Source organism: Pinus tabuliformis, chromosome 4_2 (genome assembly GCF_031772625.1).
Source record: "Pinus tabuliformis cultivar Carrire ecotype Pingquan chromosome 4_2, CPIR1, whole genome shotgun sequence".
Lineage (NCBI taxonomy): Eukaryota > Viridiplantae > Streptophyta > Pinopsida > Pinales > Pinaceae > Pinus > Pinus tabuliformis.
Window position 1 is genome coordinate 84,727,191 of NC_142304.1, and position 18,419 is coordinate 84,745,609.

Genomic DNA, 18,419 nt, shown 5'->3' on the forward strand with positions numbered 1-18,419 from the left:
AAACTCCCGAATTACATTCTAAACAGGTGACCTTGGGAAAATAGTCATAACTTTCTCTCTGAAAAACAAATTGAAATTTCATAAGAGGTTACAGAAAGATGACAGACTATAGTTTTCTGTGTATATTTTTCAGATTCAAAGGTCGAAACAATGACACGTGGCATGTTGTATAAGTTCCCTCTACTGAAACATTACATAACCAGGTCATCTTAGGAGATTGGGCATAACTCTTTCTTGGAGAATCACATTCTGATCAGACTTGTGGGGTTAGAAAGAGGACTCGGAGGGCTACTGCAGGAGACAATTTCAAAACTTGGAGATCTAAGAGTACAGAGTTACAGTCGTTTCAAGATCGAGCTCCTAAAATCAAGAAAAGGTGATATGAGGAAGTTTGATGGAAAGGATCTGGTAAATTGGATACTATAGATGGAGCAATATTTTGATCTACATGAAGTGCAACTGTTACAAAAGGTATGTATTACATCTTCATATATAGAGATTAGATCAATTTTTATGGTATAAAGGATTTTGTTCTCGAAAACCACTTGTTACGTGGTCAATTTTCACATAGGAAATGATAACACATTATGAGGATACAAAGAGAAACACCTTATTTAGCCAATTGACAAATCTCAAACAAAAGTTTCAATGGCAGAGCACATTGAGGACTTTCAAAAATTGAATATAAGGGAAAATGATATTCTAGAGAAGCAGGGAATTGATGTCTCCACAGGGACTTTAAAGGATAACATTCAACATGAGGTTCTTCTTTGGGAACCTGATTCATTGGAGAATGCATTCAGGTTGGCAAGAAAAGTGGAAAGAAAAATTATGGCAACAAGGAAGTATACCTCTCACAACTATAAATATGGAAGTGTTGTTTCTCCTAGCCTTCCAAAACCTACAAGGTTGACACCACAACAATTGGAAGAAAAAAGAGCAAAAGGGCTTTGTTACAATTGTGATAACAAATACATTAAATGTCATAAGTGTGCTGAGAAGAAATTATTTTACATTGATTGTGAAGAGGAAGAAGAAAAGGATCAAGAAATGTCAAAAGAAGAGGATAATCTAGGAACCAACCACAGAGAAAGAAGAAATGAATCCGACCATATATTGTAAAGCATTGGCAAGAATTAACACTCCTCAAACTCTCAAGATAGAAGGACATATCAAGAAGAAAAAAGTTCAAGAAGTGAAAGATCACATCGAGAAAGAAGAAATGAATCTGACCATATCATGTAATGCATTGGCCAGAATTACCACTCCTCAAACTATCAAGATAAAAGAACATATCACGAATAAAAATGTTCAAGAAGTAAAAGATCACATCAAGCATCAAGAAATGAATCCAACCATATCTTGTAATGCATGGGAATAAATTACCACTCCTCAAACTCTCAAGATAGAAGGACATATCAAGAAGAAAAAGATTCAAGCAGTGAAAGATCACATCGAGCATCAACAACAAGTTCTCCAACTTTTAAAGGATAACGCCACTTTGGTGCAGAATCAAATGAACCAACAAGCAGATCAACATCGCAGTGAACGAAGTTTTGATGTAGGCGATTGGGTAATTTTACGGCTACGTCTCAAGCAAGCTATTTATGAGAAGGAAATGTTGGCAATACTACATGCACTTAAGAAATGACGACCTTACCTAATGGGAAGACACTTCAAGGTAAAAATGGATCATGATATTCTTAAATACTTTTTAGAACAAAGATTATCTTTAGAAAAACAGAAAAAAATGGGTCACAAATATGTTGGGTTATGGCTTTGAAATCATCTACAAAAAAGGGAAGAAAAATGTTGATGCAGATGCACTCTCAAGAAAGGATGAGGATGTGGAAGCATTGTTTTGTGTTATTTCTATTATCCATCCAGATTGGATAAATGAAGCAAGGGATGAATGGAATAAGGACGAAGAAGTGTGGCTACTCATTCAAAAGTTGCAGAAGATCCCAGTTCAAACAATATTGCCAGAACTTGATGAGGAAGGAAAAATCATATTGGACACTGGAGTAGTCACAGAAACAAAAACCCAACAACTACGAAATCGATCAATTTCAGAGTATCTCATCAAATGGAAGAACTTACCCACTAAAGATTTCACATGGGAGGACAAGAATGTTATAAAGAAGCATCAAGAACTACTCAAGCGTTGAGGACAACACTTTTTGAAGTAGAGGGGCATGTTAGGTCCCTATACTACTAGTGTAATCCCTTATTGTTATTAGTACAACCCCTTATTATATTGTTGTGCCCATGTAGTCCCCATATTGTTATTATTGTGCCCCATAGAAGCCCACTATTATTATTATGGTGCCCTTACATTATTATTGTTATGTCGGCTTTGATTATATTATGACCCCTTAGACTCCTGTATATAGAAAAGAGGTCTTGTCATTTGTATCATCCAGGAATTATTCATTTGTGTAATGTAAAGGAGGTTACCCCCTCGAAGAGGCTTAGTTCTAAGGCGTTGATCTATTTTTTCTATCTTTTTGTGAGCTGGTTTCATAACATATTTTATGACTTGGATTCTGATTTACATTAATAATTGGTGTGCGTTAAATTATCAACATAATTTATTTATTTGCAATATAATGGATTTTGATATAATTTTAAAAAAATTGTGAATTTGTTTATATTTCCACCGTGCCCGAAGGGGTTTTTAGGGTCTCTAAATTAACTTGGAACCTCAAAACTTTTAAACTAGTTAAATGAGTTGGATACAAGAAATTTCGTTTTATCAAATTTGTTGTTTTGTTTTGTTGACTACTTAGACAATACGAGATTTGTTGTAGGCTTGAGAGTGTTCCACATTGATTGCTTATAAAGCTCACTTTTTTAATTACAACTTTCCTAATATGAATATTTTACAATTTTTTTCTCAATCAAGTTTGATATTTAATATTTGGATCCCTATAACTAATTGATTCACAATGAAAGATTTCATGTTTAGCCTTTCATCTTGCCCTAAAAGCTCAACTAGATTTTTTTCCTCTCGAAAGGTTACATAGCTCATTTCTTTACTTAATCTATTAAGGAACCACCTAATACTAATTCCCTTCACTAGGGATCATGCAATGTGATGGATTGCACTATTTTTCCCTTTTTCCTTCTAAATTTCAATTCAACCAACAAACTAAGTGGATATTGCTTGATTCTTTAAGAACATTAATTATTATGTAGGTCAATTAAATGGATTGGTTTCCTTTCCCATTTTAAATTATTCGTAACATGTTTATGCTTTGTCATTCTAGTGGGATAGTCAAGTAGGAACATTTCCAATGGAAAGGTTGAATCCTTAGCCATTTCTATATATGTGTCTACACCACTTCCCTCAATAGATGGTGCCATATACTTTGTTAACTTTGTAGGCTCAGGTACCTCTACGTCCACAGATAAAGTTACTAGTGGTAACTTGATGCCTAGCCCTTCTAATAGGTGGGTTTTATATTTAGCCACTTTCAAGTTCTTACTTTCAACCAACACATTACCACGTGGCCATGCTCAAAACAAAGCTATAACATAACTTGTTATATTCTAATCCAAAAGTTGTTTAATTTATTATGTGATTGTTGTTGTTGTTGTTTTTTTTGTTTTTTAGTTAAGACTAACCTAAGTACCCACGGGGGATTTGAACTGGTGACCTATCGCAAGGAGTGCCTTAACATCGCACCCATTCACTGTTAATCCAAAGCCCCGTGGGCATTTATTATGTGATTGTTGTTGTTATGTGCATTTCTTCATTATATCCAAATGGGTTGAATCCAATGGTGAAAAATGAAAACTTTCTTGTCATTAATCGAGCTTCAATTCCCATTAGGCTTCATCCATTTCCTTGAGGTTACCATTGGGGTGTGAAAAATCGGTTCCCTTATTCCTATTGCAACAAATTGATGATATATCATCTCCTATTTGTTAATTACTTGAACAAATTACTTGCATTTTTATACAGCAAATATCGAAATACATACACTGCAACCTACACAAAATAAATATTGTGGAAAATACAACACAAGAGAGAAATAAACATCATACACATCTACATAATTGTTTTTGGACAATGTCCCCAAAAAAACCCAATGTGGGAAAACCGGTGCAGCAACTCAGGGTTTTAATTATTATGTAGTAGTAAATATGAGTACAAATTGTTGGATGCCCAAACTGGTTATCCAATATAGAGAAATATTGGCAAAGAGTTAGTGAGAAAAATCTCACACTAATTCGGGAGATCTGACACTTATCAGGGGTTGGTTGGTTGGCCCCACGCTACCTCTGTAGCTTATGTGTCAATCCTACGCAGCTATGTGTCACATTGGTTGGGCTCTACATCACCTCCTCTGATGATCTTCTATTGTCTGGAAATTTGATCTTCTAGCCCTCTGGTCTCACACCCCGGCTGCTGGCACTGGATCTTGACTCTCCCAGCTAGATTTCAAACTCCCTCTGAAGCTCTGCACTTCCTTTGTGTGACACTACATTGCTTCAGTGAACTTCTATATGCCTTCTCTGCCTTTCACGCTCCGATTTGGAAAACTCTCCTCCGTACTACTCTCTCTGCCCCTCACTGCAAGAAGATCACTTGATCTCACTCTGGAAACTCAACACTGCTACTCTTGAGAGAATTCGATTTTTGATCTCTCATTCAATGTGTTCTCCAAGTGCCAATCGAACTCCTTCTTATAATCTCTCATTGGAGCTCTTACAGGAAAGATTAAAACATAGTCAAGGGCTAAGATTAACTGGGAGTTGATCCTCGTCTTCTTCTAGAAGATTCACACCTGATTTAATTAATACCCTTTAATTAACCAAATTACCTAAGTTTAGACTTAGGAAATCATTTTTAAAAGCTAATTCATTTAATTAGACCATCTCTAGGTGGAATTTTCCCAAATGATTTCTAGGTATTGGAGTGATCGGTGCTCAAGTTTATGCTCAAAAATCAAAATGTTAGAATCTTGTTAAACTCAAATTTATATCGAATAGATCGTCATTCTGAATCCAACGGTGTGAACGACACTCAAATCCGAGCTCGTATGAAAAAGTTAGAGCAAGTCAAAGTTCAAGTTTGACTTGTCTACATGGCAAGATTGGATGACGTGGCATAGGTCTCAGCGAATGAGGAGGTTCCAAGTGGCAGGCCACCATTGACCCTTGCATATCGCATATCACAAGTCACGGGCAGAAAGGTGTTAAGAATCGACCTCGGAGCAGACATGTTGTGATGCGATCTAATCGCAATCGCATATCACAGGTGGAAGGTATTATGGAAATCGGCCCCCGACAATTTGGGTTGCGATTTGTGATAATCGCATATCGCACCAAAACCCTGCTGATATTTATGTTACCACCGATTAACGCCAATTGCGATGAGTGATAGACTGATCGAATTGTCTGCATGTTTGTGTCATGCTAACAAGGTTAAAACTCAAAAGAGGATAAGGGAAGCTGGTCGAAATCCCTATAGTTGGCTCAAGGGGAAGAAGAGAAAGGTTTCCAAAGTCCTCTACACTAGTACATCCTCAAGTTGCAGAAGTTTGAATTGAGTCTTCAGAGACCATGTCTCATGAAGGAGAAACTATCATGACAGAAGATGAGAAGACCTTCATAAAGGCTTTCTTTGATATGACAGAGATGGTGAAGGTCCTCTATCAAGAGAGGAATAGAAGATTACAAGGAGAAAGTTCCAAACTTACCAAAGGAGAAGGTTCTTCAGGAGGAGATAATGGAAAATGAGGTAATAGGAATGGAGACAAGCCTCCACCGTCTCCACCATCTTCTTCATATTCTACTTCACAAGCATCTTCACACTCTTCCACTAATACAACCCTTACTCATACTCATCATCATTCTGCAAAAGGAACTGGTAAATTACCTTTTCTAAAGATTGATGTTAAATTCGAGTTGCCTATGTACAATGGAGAAGTTAACGTAGAAAATATGGATAACTGGATTCGTCAGTTGGAGGTGTATTGTAGAATTCAGAACCTTCAAGAGGATGATATCAAAATTCAGTTGGCTTCATTGAGAATGGAGGGTGCATCACTTGTATGGTGGGAATCAAGGACTCAAGACGAGATCAAAAAACATGGTAATATCTCTATTACTTGGTCTGATTTCATTGCTGCTATAAAAAAGACAATTCTACCCTTTAGCCCATGCAAAAATCTATCATGAATTGGCAAAATTTCATAGAGTTAAAAGGTCAAAATGTGCAAGAGTATACTCAAGAGTTTAGGAGAAGAGCTTTTATGCTAGGAGTAGATTTGCAGTCACAAGATACTTTGTTGAAATATATAGGAGGTTTGCATATCTATCTTCGACACACCATTCTTATGTTTAATCCCACGAATCTTGATGAGGTATATGTTCAAGCTACACACCTTGAAGCAAGAGGGAAAATGTACAAGAAGAAGGTAAGAAGAAGTTATTCCAAAGTGGTGCAAAAGGAACGAATTTCAAAGGAAAGCAGAAGAAAAATGCTTCTGTCAAGAAAGAAGGGGAGAAACCCGTGTGCAAGAATTGTTCTAAAGAGGGCCATGATCAAGCGCATTGCTAGACGCTTCGTCCTAAATTACGACCGAAGAAATCTAATAATAAAGGGAAACAGAAGACAATCGTTGGTGTACAACAAGACTTGGGTTCTGACTCAGGTGATGAATCAAAGGTTGCAGCCATAGTCACTAAAGGAAAAGCCATGGAAAAAGCAAGCAAAGAGGAAGTCGTGGCAAGCACCAGCACAATAAATAACTCCAATAACGCTTCAAATGAGGAAAACATAATTGAGGTGTTCCATATCTGAGTTATTTCCAAACACACCAAGATCGACACCATGTTTGACAATGGATCTCAAGCAAATTTAATTTCTACAGACTTGGTCAAGAAATTGAATCTGGAAACGTGCCTCATCATAAGCCGTATCCGTTGGGTTGGATAGCCAAGTATGCAAATATTTAGGTCACAAGGAAATGTGTTTTCAGGTTTTCTATTACTGTCAATTTCGTTGATGAAGTCGAATTTGATGTAGTGCCGCTGGATATTTATGGAATTGTGTTGGGAAGCCCGTATCTATATGACAGGAAAGTCGTTTTCCATAGATTTGAGAACAAATATCATTTGTTCAAAGACAGAGTGGAGTATATTGTGAGATCCCATCGTATAAAGCTTAATATGTCTTTAGCAAGTGCAGGGAAAATGAAACAACTGGTCAATTCCAACAAGAATCTCGTGCTCCTTATGATCAAGCAGAGGAATGACGCGGAGCATGAATCCTTTACAGGTTGTGATGTGAAGCTGAAAGTTGAACTGGTTGATGTGGTCAATCAATATGGGGACATGTTTCAAGAACGAAATGAATTGCCACAAAAAAGGGGAATTCAACACGAAATTCAGCTACAACAAGACTGTCCACTCCCAAACATCGGTATGTATCAAATATCAATTATGGGAAGTTTATAAATTAAGAAACAAGTCTAGGAATTGTTAGATAAAGGTGTAATTCGTCCCTCTACTTCGCCATGTGGTTCAACAATTGTTTTGGTACCCAAGAACGATGGGACCTCGCTCATGTGTGTAGATTATCGAGCTTTGAACAAAAATACCATAAAGAATCGATACCCACTGCCAAGAATAGTTGATTTGCTAGATTAGTTGAAGAATGCAAAATATTTCACTAAATTAGACTTGAGAAGTGGATATCATCAAGTTAGAATAGCTGAGGAAGATATTTGGAAGACTTTTTTTTAAACCAAACAAGGAATGTTTGAGTAGTTGGTTATTCCTTTCGGTCTTTGCAACGCTCCAACTACATTCATGAGAGTTATGAATGACGTTTTAAGATCCTTTCTTGATGAGTTTTTAATTGTCTATTTAGATGATATTTTGATATTCAACAAATCACGAGAAGAGCATGTCAAGCATGTGAGGAAAGTGTTGGATGCCTTGAGAAAAGAACAATTATTTTTGAAGATGTCTAAATGTGCATTTGGGAAAACTTCCTTATTGTATTTGGGCCGCATAGTTGGAGGAGGTGAGCTGAATATTGACCCCTCTAAAATTTCGGTCATTGTGAATTGGCCAATACCCAAATCAGTCACAAAAGTAAGGAGTTTTTTTGGGAGAAACGCAGTATTGGGGAAGTTTATTGCCAAATTCTCTTCCATAGCAGCTCCACTACATGCTTTGACCAGCGTGAAGGTTGTCTTCCAGTGGGGAGGCAAACAACAAAAAGCATTTGATGCTTTAAAACAAAAGATCAATTCAGAATTAGTTTTAGCATTCTCAAATTTGAAACAACCATTTGAAATACAAACAGATGCAAGTGACTATACCATGGGTGCAGTTATTTTACAACATGGTAAGCCCATTTCATTTCATTCTGAGAATTTTAATGGTGTTGTTATTAACTATCCTACATATGATAAAGATCTTTAATCATTGGTGCAAAGTGTGAAGAAATGGAAGCATTACTTGATGGGAAAAGAAACCATTATTCACGTCGATCATCAATCTTTGCAATATCTATAATCTCAAACAAAATTGTAGCAATCAAGGCACTTTCATTGGATGGGATTCTTACAACAATTCCATTTGATAATCAAGTACAAGAAAGGTATTCATAACAAAGTTGTTGATATGCTTTCTAGACTGGTTGTTAATGTAGCCAATTTACTCAAGAATAATTATGTTTTACCTGAAGTTATGTTGAACAATACGCACATGATACTGACTTTCAAGAGGTATATTCAAACTTGAGTCAAGGCCACCAAGTTGAGGAATTATACTACCATGTACATGATAATTTGTTGTATCATTTGCGAAAACTTTGTGTTCCACAGGGAGAGAGAGAAAATGTCACAAGGGAAGCACACACTTCTCTTATTGTTGGACATTTCGGTGTAAGCAAAACAGTGGCAAATCTTCAGACATTTTTAACTAGCCTCGTATGCTTGAAAGTGTGTCACGTTTTATTAGAGGTTGTTCATTGTGTGTAGTCAATAAGCCTAGTAATAAGAAACTAAGATTGTACGCACCACTTCCAGTGCCTTCATGTCCATGGGAAAGTGTTTCTATGGATTTTGTAGGAGGTCTTCCTTTATCAAGAAAAGGTCATAATTATTTGTACATAATTGTGGATAGGTTCAACAATATGTGCATATTAATGCTTTGTAAAAAGCAAATTACAGTTGAGCAAACAACTCAACTTTTCTTTCAAAATGTATGGTTTCATTTTGGATTACCTACTTCTATTGTAAGTGATCGTGATTCCCGATTTGTTGGGAATTTTTGGTCAAGTTTATGGAACTTGATGGACACCAAGTTGAAGAAAAGTATAGCCTTCAATTCACAAATAGATGGTCAAACTGAAGTGGTTAATAAGACAGTTATTCATTTGTTAAGAGGATATTGCAGAAAACATCCTAAGTTGTTGGATGAATAGTTGCATTATATTCAACATGCTTACACCCGAGCAAAACACTCTTCTAATCTAACTTCGCCTTTTGAGGCATGTCTTGGTTATTTGCCTAAATCACCTTTGGATTTCATATTTTAGAAAGATGTAGTTGTACATGGACATAACGACATAGATAGAGCAAAGAAATTCATTGAGCAAAGTCAGTTGATTCACCAAACAATTCAAGGACAACTTGAAAAGAGTCAAGGAAAGTATAAGGCAAGGCATGAGAAGCATAGTGTGGATCATTAGTTTCAAGTTGGTGATGAATTTTGGCTATACATTAGCAAGGAAAGGCTTCAAGGTGAAGGTATAATGATAAAACCAATCCTTTATGATTCATTTAAAATTCTAGAAAAGATTAGTAATAATGATTTCAAGCTTGATTTGCCTTCATATATGCAAATTTATTCCGTTGTTAATGTTGAAAATTTGAAATTTTATGAGCCTCGTTTGATTGAAGATCAAGGAGAAAGTGTATAGATTCCATCAATTGAATATTTTTATCCAGAATTTCTTGATGAGCTTCAGCAAGACACCATACTTAATAGAAGAACGAGGTCATTAAAGAGGGTAAATGTTGATTATCTTTGAGTGGGTCTCAAAGGTACAAATCCATCAAAGGCCAAATGGATTTAAGAGGGGAAGGTGAGGAAATAGTACCCTCATATATTCAATAATTGAATATAATATTTTGGGGTCTAAAAGGCTTCCAGTAGGGAGGAGTGATCAGGTGCTCAAGTTTATGCTCAAAATCAAAGTTTCAGAATCTTGTTAAACTTAGCTTTAGATCTAAGAGCTCGTCATTCTAAATCCAACAGTGTGAATGACACTCAAATCTGAGCTTGTATGCAAAAGTTAGAGCAAGTCAAAGTTCAAGTTTGACTTGTCTACATGGCAGGATTGGATGACGTGGAAAAGGTCCCATCGAATGAGGAGGTTCCAAGTGGCAGGGCACCATTGACCCTCGCATATCACATATCGCAAGTTGCAGGTAGAAAGGTATTAAGAATCGGCCCCAGTTCAGACACGTTGCGATGCGATCTAATCGCAATTGCATATCACAGGTGGAAGGTATTATGGAAATCATCCCCCGACAAGTTGGGTTGCGATTTGTGATAATCGCATATCGCACCAAAACCCTGCTGATATTTATGTTACCACCGATTAACGCCAATTGCGATGAGCGATAGACTGCCCAGATGCGAGATGTTATGAATTCCAGTTTATATCCCCATCGGGTCCGCGATGTCGCTATTGCAACATTATGTAGTGTTAACAAGATCTTCAGCGCGCCAAACCTCGCCAATTGCGATACGACCGACAGGTTATGGCCTGCGGTGCAACCAAATTCTTGCTAAGTTAGCGGATTTTGGAGAAAATTTGTGGGATTATGTCGGTTTTGGAGCAATTTGTGGAACAAATAGTGGGAGAACTAGGAGAAGTCATAACTTCTTTAGTTCTTATCCAAATTGGATGTAAAAAGAGGCTAGATGGCCATTTTTGAGTATTCTAAACTCATTGAGATAGGTTTCAGAGGAATTTGAGCATTGTAAACACACTTTTATTGTAATTTTGAGCATTATAGAGAGGCCCAAGCATTGGAAGCTGGACCAAGGAGACATAGCGTAGGAAGGGTGAACTCCTCATCAAATCTCTATGTTGTGTGTTATATTTTGATGTTCTTTGAGTATTTTGAACTCATTGAGACAGGTTTCAGAGGAATTTGAGCATTGTAAACACACATTTGCTGTAATTTTGAGCATAATAGAGAGGCTCACGCATTGGAAGCTAGACCAAGGAGATGTAGCCCAGGAGGGGTGAACTCCTCATTAAATCTTTGTGTTGTGTGTTATCTTTTGATGTTCTTTGTTGTTATTTTGTTTTTTTTCAACATATATTTTATGTTAAATTGTTTATAACATTTACATAAGAAAATCTCATGGGAATTAGTTAATTAAGAAAACATGGTGAATCCTCATGAACTTGATAAGAAAATGATAAGCATCTTGGGTTTATTTCTGAATGGGGAATTATCACAACATTACTAATTTGCTCCATTTAAGATCATGGAGAATGCATGTGTCTTAGCCTCTCTGCAAAATCTTGAGGCAAGAGCACATCTTGTAGAAATTTGAATAATATAACACTTATTCACAGAGATTATCCTGATTATACACTATTTGCGGAATTCATGCATAATACATAATCTCCTCTATGTTGATCATCAATTTGCGGAATAAAAAACAATCACATGCACACATTGAAACATCAATCACACATATCAACACAGTATGTAACCGCGGAAAGCATACAGCTGAAAACCCCCGACTATCTATATATTATTATGATAGAGAACATGTAACAATACATAGTACAATACTCCTCGCAAGTACTCAGTACTATCTCCACCTGTTACACACAAACTAGCTTCGATCTGAATCAAGTCACAGGTTCAAATCTCCTCCACTGTTTGCCTGCCTCTACTGCGCAATCCAATGTGAGAATGGATCAGATCTGAATTTGAATTCCTTTCATTTGTACTGCGCAATCCTCATTGGCAATCTCAATCAATGATTGTGCAAATCTCATGCATAGCTATAGTCACAACTGATAGCGGTCTCACTCTTTCACCCACCTCTAACACTTGTCTCCACTGAACTGTCCATGCACTGAGTTAACTGATGTATTCTTTAGTTGATTTATGAGTTAATAATTAGTCAATTAATTAATAATTAATTCACATCACTCATCACTAGTGTATTTGGCAATTAGACTAAATACAACTAGTTCAACCAAGTCAAACTGAACATAACTCCATCAACTCCTCAATCAACTCCACCAAACTCAATCACTTGAGTTCTAACTGAAGTCCATCATGCAATAGCTCAACTAACCCATAAGAAAAGCGTATTTCCTTCTGACAGTTGCATGTGCCACATCCGTAGCTCGAACTGAAGTGCTGCAAGAGGATAAGATAATGTTTATAGTCCAAATATTATTAAGAGCTAATAATATTCGACTGTTCTATTTTTAGACTGGTAATCTAAAAATAGACTCCGCCCATATGTATAAAAATAGAAGTCCATCTATTTTTACCAACATGACTAATCATCCATAAATAGCATCCTGCAACTCATAGACCATGATCTGTATGTCTAAAAATAGGCATAGTCTAAAAATAGACTTTGCACCAAAAATAGCCTGCGAACCCACTTAGTGAAGGCGACTTCTTTTCACTAAGCTCCATCATCTTGTTGCATTTTCAACACATCTAATGCTACAAAAATCAACATGGGGCACCTAAATGCCATGATCAAATGTGTGAGACTTGCATTATATTCATCATGCACACATGAGAATTGATGAATTAAATCCCGCCCTCTCATCATATTTAATAATGGAAACTAATCATTATGAAAACATAATAGTTGTAAAAAAATTTAATGTCAATACTAAATAAAAAAATGAGAAGAGATGAAGCAAAAATTTGTAGTTAGTGTATCCACCCTCGTCACCATGAAATTTCAAAGTCGCATCATGAAAACCATACACAAAAGATATTGTTCATGTAAGATTGAATACACAACAAAGACAACTCCATGGCCACTAAAAATTGTTAAGAATGGTGTAATATTCATATATTTCCATGAACATATCATATTGCGCCATTAATGCATTTGGTTAACATTAATTATGGCTAAGGCCATCATTTATTTAATACTAGGTTATGGTTAAAGTTGACATAGATATCATTCATATGTAGGTTCAATAACCCTATTAAGGAGTGAACCCTAACTATGTGAGCCCATGGGGCCTATTTTCTAGAGCAATCTACCTAAGTTGTGTATGGGTACACAACTCAAATCTCATTTGTAAATCATATTTCTGGTCATTAAGCTAAGACTCTTAATAAAATTGATTTAGGTCTATGGGCATTATATCTTTAATGTTCTCTCGTGGTTGATAATTTTTCTATTTTGTGTGCATTTATGCATCTCATATACAACAGACTTATGCTTGGGCATCTTTATTTCTCTAGTGTACTCTTTTTTTTATCACTATCACAATATTTATTATTAGCTTTTTCTCTTTTTTCTCTAGGTATCAAAATAGAAATGAACCTTCCCTACCCATTTCATTGTTGTTTTTTGGTTTTTTATTAGTTGTTCATCTTGATATATTTATGATGAATCTTGGCATGCAAAAGAAACCCTAACCAAAGGAACTTATAGATTGTTTCATTGTGTTTTAGTATCTAGAGAGGTTCTTTGTTAAGTTCTACATGTCATTCCTCCACATTAATTATTGATATTGTGTCCATATATTAGTGCTTTTAACATTAAGGTTTACTTGGTGATATATTTTGACATTCTTCAATAGTTATTTTGGAGGCTTTTGGTTCCATGTCAATTTTTTCAACCATAATTTGGAGATTTTAGCTTACAACATCATTTTTATGATTGTATAACTAGGATTTCCATATGTAATTTTCCATGGTAGTTTTTCAGGGGCTTTTGGTCTAGTGGTATTGTCCTAAGGGATGTAGTACTAGGGTTTACATATCTGATTTATTTTAAATGTATTCTAATGATTTTTTGCTATAGGGATTTCCCTGAAGGCAACAAATTTAGGACTTAACAATCTCTTAGGGTTTCCTAGGATTTTCCTAGGGATTTTCCCTCTCTCAAAATCTAGGTTATCTTCTTATTCATTATGCAACAATATTTTTTTCTCAAGTCGGGAGTTTTTAGCTATGGCTTGTGCCAGCCAATTATAGAGATAATACACCACTTGTTTCTTGTAATAACTAGTATGATTTCCTTCTTGGGTCTATATAAGGGATTATTTGAATACTACATGAAGCCTTCTCCTTTGTTGAACCTAATAACTCATACTATCTTTTTCTCTATTCAATGGTAACACTTATGTTTGGGAAGATCTTATATAGAAACACCATATATGAAATATTTGTCTTACAAATAGGTGTCTTCAACTCTTGATTAGCTTGTATTCAAGGGATTGAAAAAATTGTAGTAATAAAATCTTCAATAAGGATCTTCTAAATGAAATGGCTAACAAAATTTTCAATGCACATCTAATCGTGCACTTTTTATATAGGTTTAAGCTATTGTATCAAACCCTTAATCATGATATGAATTCAACAACCTTATATTCCAAGGCTCTGGATCAAACACATGGGCCTATATTCTAGTATTATTTATATGGTCCTTGTATGATTATTATAATTGTTGAAGTTTCCACTCATGTTCTACTAGGATCATTTCCACTACCTATTTATGAGATTTATTTTATGAATTATTCTTAGCCCATTAGAGGGATCTTTCTCTATTAAAGTTTTATGTACCTTATTTTTTTTCCCCTGGAAAAAATCGTAATTTCCATTAAAGCTTGAAAATTACATTTTGTAGATGCCATAGCATATGCATATGTGAGGCGAATATAGCCTGTCAGTATGTAGATATACAAATAAACAAAAAACTAGAAACATGTGTTCCATGCAGGGAGCACTGATATAACAATATGGGGTGGAAATCATGTTTTCCTCCCCTTTTTCTTCTCGACCTTGCGCCACTCCCCTTGAGACGGTATCGTGGGAACAAGTTGAAGTGGATTTTTAGCACCTGGTTGGGGATTTTCCTTGTCAGAATCAGAGGTGTCTGATGCATGTAGCCTTTTGGTTCCACTGTTTTCCATTGTATCTGAATTCTTTTCTGGTTGTGATTCCATAGGTCCTTGTGGAGATGTCTCTTGGGTTTCTACTTGATTGTTCTCATTTGGGATGGGCTCTTCCACCTCAAATTCCTCCTCCTCTTCAGGATCTGGTGGGGGAAAATTCCAACCCTTTTGGTGTTTTCCGGTTTTCTTCTTCCTTCGGCTGTCTTTTTTGTATTCTGGGCACGTATTTTGTAGATGTCCTATTTGCCGACATATTCTGCACCTAAATGTTGTGTTTTCATAGTCTATTGTCTGTGTCCAGCTTCGTTGTTTGTGCTTCAGCTATATGCGATCCGGTAAGCCCTTATTGAGATCAACTTCCACACAGATGCGTGCGAATGTAAAAATTCTTTCCTCCACTCTTTGTGTGTCCATTTTAATATATCTGCCGATGGTATTGCCTATACATGCAAGAACCTTTTGGTCCCAGAAGTGTATTGGGAGATTATGTAGATGTACCCAAACTGGCATCCTGGAAACAACCATGGTATTGGCATCAAATTCTGGGAACCATGGTGTGATGAAGAGGCCCGAAGATCCCCAAAACCAAGGTCCTTCCTGTATCACTATGTCTCTTATCTCTGTTGATTGGAATTTGACTATGAAAAACCCTTTGGAGCAGAGATGAATCTCACAATGTAGGGTCCATTTTGTGAAAATCCAATGGAATAGTTCAAACGGTTTTGGCCAAAATCCGTTGAAACGACAAATGATGGCTTGTGATTCATAAGTATTACATATCTCATCTGTTTCTAGTATATCTATTTTTAGTTCTGGTGTATAGTTCAGTTGCTCCACTATGTATGGACTGGGTTCTGTTCCAGCTTGCTTTGGAGTTGCTGGAGGAGGTTTTCCCCTTGTAAGATGCTTTTGAAAGATATTCCTTCATTTCTATGCTGTTGTTGTGGCTCTGTGTTGTTTTTTGTTTTTTTGCTTGTCCCACTGCCTCCTTCTGTTTGTTTTGTTGAGCTGCCTATTGCCGCACCACCTCGCAGTCTCAGATTGAGTGTTATAGTAGATTCTGACATAATGTTGTAGTCCATAATGGATCTATAATCTTGTAGTGTTCTGCCCCCAAATAATAGATGTTGTTGTCCATCCGGGTAGCCAATATGATGGGCAATGATGTTCTTCAAAATCATAACACTGTCTGTTGCATGGACCCAAATCAAAGTAGATTTCCCTGAGGGGGTTTTAATAAAAATTTGAAAGCGATTAGAATTTACCATGAAGGGGGGTTCTGTGTACTTCTGGTTCATGCATGGTCGTGTAGCTTCTCTGTCTCCATAATGCTCTGTAGTCTGTGGGTACTCCTCCAGCGTCTTGGCAGTTTTGGCTAATTTTCCAAGAGTCTTGAACAACCTTCGTGAAGAGGTGTAACTTCCTTCATTACTCCTGATATGATGCTCCTCAACTACCAAAGGGAGAGGATCCCCTCGGCTTCTGTCGCCTTGGCCTTGCCCGGAGCCTCGTCTGAAACCCAGTCCTCGATTCGCCTTTGTTTCAGTCTTTGGGTTTCTGCTAGATGTGCTCCGCATCAAAAATACTTTATAGAAATCGACCAAAACAAAAGTGTCAGCGACGATGAGTTTTAAAAAACTTATTTTCCTGTTTCCACCCATATCCACCTTGGAAAACATCTTAGAGATCTCTCGGAAAAATAGGGTATGGCCCGTTTTGTCCATTGACCGCGTGTGCTCCGCTGCTGTAATGTAGCCATTACCGTCCCTGACCAAGGAGCGAAGTTGCACTAGTAGTTGCCCCTGATTATTCGTGACCTCTATCTTTACTACGAGATCAATCAGGCTCTTCAGTTCCGTGCTATTTTCTAGCCCTTGTTCGCAATTGGGCTTCAGTCCCAGGGATCTCAGAAGAAACCCCAGCTCTAATTGCATCAGGCTTCCATCTGAGTCAAGATCAAGCCTTGCAATGATCTCCTTCAGCTCTTCTATTTTCTCCTCTAAGAAGTTTTTCTCGCAGCCCATAGGGTTTTTGCCTTCCAAGAACTCGGGCCAAAGCCATCGATTGTGCACAGACGCAGGGACCCTGGGTGATTTGCCGCAAATGACAGTGCTGCAACGTAATTTATGAGGAGCTCCAATAGCCTTGTCCTCACCATTTTTCAGAACCAACATGTGTCTATACTTCCCTTCAATCCTCTTCACTTGGTCTTCTACGTCTAGAAGCTCTGTCATGACAAAGATGGGGTTCTGCATCATGACCTTTGAAATCAGTGTGCCACAAGGCTTCAAAGCCTCGTCTAAAACCCTCATTGCCACATCCTTTTCGGCTCTGATTCCACATGGTAAGGCGTTGTGATCCGTAAGTAGAGCATCGACGCCTCTGCACAAGGCCACTCCTGCCATATTCTGTCCCTGGTTCTTCATCTTGTCAGCGCCCTGAAACCCTAGCTCTCCTTTTGGTTCCTCCTATGACTTTCACATATCAAGAATTGTTGATAATGCTCTTAAGCCTTTTTATGTACCTTCTTATATTGATGTAACTTCTACAAATACTTCTTTTGTAATGTTGCTAAACTTTATGGATTTTCCTTACAATGCACATTTTTCCTATTGGGCCTTGCCTATTCTAGGATGTGACACTTCCATTATTAATCCTACCGGATTTGAATACATTTTTTATGTTCTAGGAGCAATGGTTACTTCATTTCCTTTTGATGTGAAACATGCGTCTCAATTATTGTAATTGGTTCATAATGATATTCTTGAGCATATTATGACCATTTGGTCTAACTTCTTATAGTAGGGCTTGATACTTTCTCACCTTCTTTAATGCAACCTCTTTTCACATGTTTGTACGATTTGTCTCATTGATGTCTATAAATGATTCTTAGGGTATTTTAGTGGATCTCTTTCTTCCACAACATGATGGTAAACATTTTCGGATATATTACACTTCATAGTTTTGTGATTAGATATAGTTTGTAACATTTTGAAGTGGATCCTTATTCTATATCTATGCAAAAGGCCAGCTTCACTAGGTTGTGGAACCATGTTCGCATTGATATGGCATTTAGGGAGGGATATTTCTTCACCGTGTGGCTCATGTACAACATTAACGGGGAGATTGTGGTGTAATGTCTTCTCTCCATGGTCCCCTCTTTAGGTTCAAGGGGGATGTTATGAATAGGGCAAACTTTATTTTGAATTGGGTATCCATAGCTCTAATAACTGATGTATCTTGGCTACAATTA